Here is a 4,872-nt window from a genome sequence, read left to right on the forward strand (position 1 = left end):
GACACTGCCCACATTGTCACTTAACCCTTCTACAACCCTTTCAGGTGAGGCTGTCATTGGGTCCATCTCACAGACAGCGAAACTGACTGAGGCTTATCGACACCCGAGGCCACACAGTGAATCAGTGGCAGAGCTGGGGTCAAACTCACCCCTCTCTGACTCCCACAGCTTCTTTGGTTCACTGCCTGCCACAAACGATAAACCCTCACACCATGCTTAAAGGATCTGGAAGAGGTTACCTGCCGAGCCCCTGGTGAGAGCGTCCTCAGTTCCCTGGTGTCACCTGGAGCCGCTCCTGCGCAGGGTACCTTGTCTCCAGCTGGTACTGCCTAGTAGCAGGCTGTCAACTGAGTGGGGCTCCCCGCCTTTTGCTTCCTCGTCCGGGGCCTGCTGGCTGAATACACAGGGCAGGGCAAACACAAGACTGGGTGGGGCCCTCCCGGCCCCTGACTGCCTTATGGAAGCAGGTGCTCTTCCTGGATTCGGGGGCCGTCCTTGGCTCTCCAATAGAAGCCGAGCACCTGATGGCCCTCACGCTTATGCCTCCTTGGCACTCCAAGCATCCTGTCCAGCGCCCCTCACCCACCGCAGCCGCTCAGGTTGACCTGGTAGCTAATTTCCTTCCCTGGTAACCACGGGTCATGGTCAGAGCAGGGAAAACACGTTCTGTGAGGTTTTGCAGTTCTGTCTGCCTTTCACCTTCATTTATCCCAGAACACCACCTCCACCGCCACACAGCCACTTAATCGGAAGGAAATGGCGTCTCCCCCACGGCACCGCCCCCCACTCAAATAAACATCACTCCCAAAGGGCTCTGGACACTGGAAAGCGGGGAACCTAAGGGTGGCGCATTGCTCTGGAGACTGGGCATGACATTGGAAAGGGCATCCTTTTCATCTGCAGGCTAGAAATTCAAGGCAGGCTCTCTGATTTATTCAATTCCACCAAGGATATTTATTAAAGTGTCTCCTAAGGACCTATGCAATACAGTCTGAGAGCATAGGGTAAAAACAGAAATAGAAAAAATAAGAGCGAGCACATCAATGGGACCAGGGTCATAAATAAATGTGGATGTTGATTTACAGTCTTGCAGTGAAGATATGGCTTTGAGCTTCCTAACAGCCTGTGCGAAAAGGGAAACTAGTAAATTATACTACTCAGTGTTCTTGAGAAAACATGTAGGAGCAATGCAAACTAGTAATTATTGTGGCTTTATTCATTAATATGCTCATCTAAGCACCTGTTGTGAATACTTGTTGAATGCCAGGCTGTATATAGGCCTGGGTTTAGGGAGATGAGGGAAGGAGGCCCTGTCCCCACTCTCCCTGGGCTCATTATAATTGAACACAGAGTCCTACAAATAAACCTAGAACCACAGAGTGTGATCCCCATTATGAAACAGAAGCCAAAGCTGCTGAGAGAGAAACAGGGGGAGCCAGAGAGGGCCCCTTTCAGAAAGCAACATATATGGGACAAAAATACTATTTACATAAACACTGAATTCACAGTTGAATGCACCATAAATAGGGCTATAAAATCGGTTCCAGCTCAGTGCTGTACCTTGAAGTCTAAAATGGAACAAACCCAGTGATGAAGCAGCTGTCAGGCACCCACCATGCCGATGTGAGCACAGGGGCAGCCTGGCCTGCAAGTTCAAGAGCTCGGGCTCCAGCCCTAGGTTCAGGCTGTGACTCTACTGCCGAGCTGTGTGACCGTGAGCCAGCCACCATCCCTCCCTGAGTCTCTGTCGGCCTGGCCCGCCACGGCCGGGAGCCCCTTTGTGTTCATGTTTGGATCCCTGGCTCCCAGTATCCTGCAAAACAAGATGGCCTGCCTCCGGACACGGAGCAGGTGCTCGTACTAGCACTTACTGATTGGACTGGCTCACTCTTAATAATTTGCGACAATAACTGCCATGGCATTTTCCTCTTTGCAAAGCATTTTGCATCCATCCCTCTCTGTCAGGTCCACACTGTAATGAGGGGTTTTGCAGAAGACATATGAGGTTGAGGGGTACGAGTGACTTGGACCACTAAAGAATGCCATTCGGTAGGTCGCCTAGCAGTGTGCCTGGAGTGCGGCAGTCTCTCATCAAGTGTTAACTTAGTCAGTGGTGCTGGGGAAAAGACCAGCGACACGATTTGCAGTACTCAGTGCAAAAGCAAACTGTGGAGCCCCTTGTTCTAAAAGCAGGAAAAAGGACTGCGGACGGCCCTAAAATACGTACACAGCCTTTTCCTTTCTTCCATGGCCTCTCTCTCTCTACTTGTCAAGTCTTTTATTTGCTCTTCAAAGTCATTCTAACTGAAGGAAAAGTAAAATTTTAAATAATCAGCTCGAATCTTATCACTCATCTGTATAGTGTGCAATGCTGGTTTTAAATGCAATGAACGCACGCGATCATACAGCTTGTATTTCATTCTTACTAAAACAGGGGGCGCCCCACACAAACGGCCTCAGTCATTTTTACTTCACCTCTCGACACTCACATGTTCCCACCAAACCCCCCACCTCCAGTTGACTGATGAGTAAGGAAGGGCTGAAAGGAAGTGAGACTATTGTTGCCCAGTCTTTCCCCTTTTCTTTGTCATCCTTTCCAGCACAGTGGCTATTAGAGGTGACACGATGACAAAGGACATGAGAAGGTTCTTTAGTTCTTCCTGTTTCTTAGCATACATTGCCTTCTTTCTGCATTTGAGATAACTTTTGATTCGAATGGCAAGTGTGGCTTCTCAGGGCTGGCAGCGGCCCTACAAACTCACCTTATATTCACTTTGAGGCTTGCTGAACACCCACCCATCTTGGGTCCGCTGGAATTGTCTGCCTATGGGACATCGTAAACGCTACATGTGAGTGAGGTGGCAACAGACAGTGGACATGTATGTTGCGTGTATCTTCCATGCTTACGTACATGCCTCATTGTCCATAAATTTGACTGTCCCCCCCACCCCGTTACCTCACTAGCCTTCTCCCCACCCCCTTCCCCTCTGGTAACCACTCATTAATCTTTTAAAGATTTNGGCCGCGAAATGACTGTCAAATGGAATTGGGAGGTCCTGGAAGGGTGGACTGGTGGCAGAATGAGTCACCGAGTAAACAGAAACACCTTTGATCAATGCAACGGAATGTAGGCAAACTGTGAGCCCTCCTCACCACCCGGCTGAGGGCAGTGCCAACATGGCCAGGCTGGCACACCCAGCAGAAGGAGCCCTCTGCCCCCCAAGTCCAAGGCAAGTTCAATGTGAGTAAAGAGAACAGACCTGCCCTGCCGGGTCCTGTGATCCTGCATAGCCCCGTCCCCAGCCCCTGTGTTCCCCAGCATGGTCCTGGGAACATGGTAGACACTACCAGGGCTGCCATGCCCAATGGTACGGGCTGCCTCCTGCACAAGGGGACTGAGTTCACCCCCCACTGTGCCCCAAGCCCTGCGCCCTGGTGTGGGACTGTGTGCGGCCACAGGGAGGGGTGGCGTTATCACAGCGGAGCTGGGTGTTTCAGGAATGCTTGGTAATGGATGCAACACTCAGTTATGTTTGTATAAATGGTGGCTGTTCTTAGAAGGCTCAGAGCTCACTGTCATCTCCTCGGTGTTGCACCAAACGTTTTAAAGCTAAGAGCGATAGCAGGTAATGTTAACTGAAGGCTTACTGTGAGCCAGGCAGGGCCAGGGTTAGGGTGAGGCGTGTGAGGTGTGTGAGGCGTGTGAGGGTAAGGGGCAAAACGCAGGAGCTGTGTCTCCTCGCAGGTGGACAGGTGCAGAATCCACGCCGGGGAGTGAGTCTCTCCCTGCATTTTGTCCCCAAGGTGCCTCGCTTGCTTCACCCCAGTCGTAGCTCTGGGATCCGGCACTTTACTTTCATTGACTCCATTTTCTTTACAGCAGCCCATTACTCCCCCATGACACAGATAAAGAAACCGAGGCCAGTGATGCAATCCCCTCCCTCCTGGAATGTAAAGTCTGTAAAGCCCCCAATTCACATTTGGCGATTAAATGGATAAAGCCCAGTAACCGTCCTCAGATCAGGAAGCTATGAAGAGGCAGAGAGCTAGGGTTGGGCCTGTTTCCACGTGACTCAAGCACTCAGACCCTTAACGGCTTCGGGCCCAGCTCCGGGCAGAAGCAAGAGAAGGTGCCAACACTGTGACACTCCACAGCGTGTAACAGCGGCGCCTGCGTGGACCGGGGCCCTCGAGCCTCGCTAGGCCTTTCCCTCCATCTCCCTGTGCATCCCCTGTCGTCAGAAACCGGCCCCAAGGGGCTCCAATGGGCCCATTGTGCTCCATGCCTTTTTCCTAAAAAGACCACCCTCCCCAAGTTTCAGGATTCTTGGGAACAAAGAATCATCCATGATCTGGGGCTTGTTAACCCACTGTCCTTAAATTGAAGGCTACCTGATCACTCCCCCTCTCTTGGCTTTTATTTAAGGAGAAAGCAGGGTATATACATTCCAGGCCTGCAGTCAGCAGGGCGTGGACATGGGTGGGGTGGGTGAGGCACTCAGCAAAGAGGGCTCAGAAAACTCAGCCATCCAGGTGAATAATGTATTTTTAACACAGCAATAAAATCGCCAGAACAATGCTGTTACTGATCCTTTCTTTACTTAACACATTTTCTTCATCACAGATCTATTGGCATTACTTTAAAAATTTTTAAATGTTGCCTAAAAATATAATTTATCTTGATGACTGAGTTTTTGGGGTGTCTCTTAAATTCTGCACCCGTGATGAGCGCCTCACTCATGTCACTCAAATCCGGACCCTGACTGGATCCCAGTTCCACGGCCTCCTTCCTCTGACCCCCGAAAGGTGTTCTTCCCCCCTCCCCACCCCCAGGCAGGCCCCCTGCCTCATCTTCCTAATTGTAAAATGGAG

At 51.0% G+C, this 4,872-nt stretch overlaps 1 protein-coding gene across 8 annotated transcripts in view; it reads right to left on the reverse strand.

Annotated features, from left to right (window-relative positions):
- Positions 1-540, reverse strand: part of BCAS1 (brain enriched myelin associated protein 1) — an 86,549-nt gene extending 86,009 nt beyond the window's left edge. For 3 of the 8 annotated variants that reach the window (XM_019640976.1, XM_019640972.1, XM_019640971.1), the window contains exon 1: positions 240-536. The gene's annotated coding sequence lies outside the window, so the exon portion shown is untranslated. Of the gene's footprint in view, positions 1-239 lie in introns of all 8 variants that reach the window. The other 5 variants (XM_019640974.1, XM_019640977.1, XM_019640973.1 and 2 more) reach the window with 5 other exon arrangements.
- Positions 541-4,872: the final 4,332 nt, after the last annotated feature.

Source organism: Hipposideros armiger, unplaced genomic scaffold, assembly GCF_001890085.2.
Source record: "Hipposideros armiger isolate ML-2016 unplaced genomic scaffold, ASM189008v1 scaffold_54, whole genome shotgun sequence".
In the NCBI taxonomy this organism is placed as follows: Eukaryota; Metazoa; Chordata; class Mammalia; order Chiroptera; family Hipposideridae; genus Hipposideros; species Hipposideros armiger.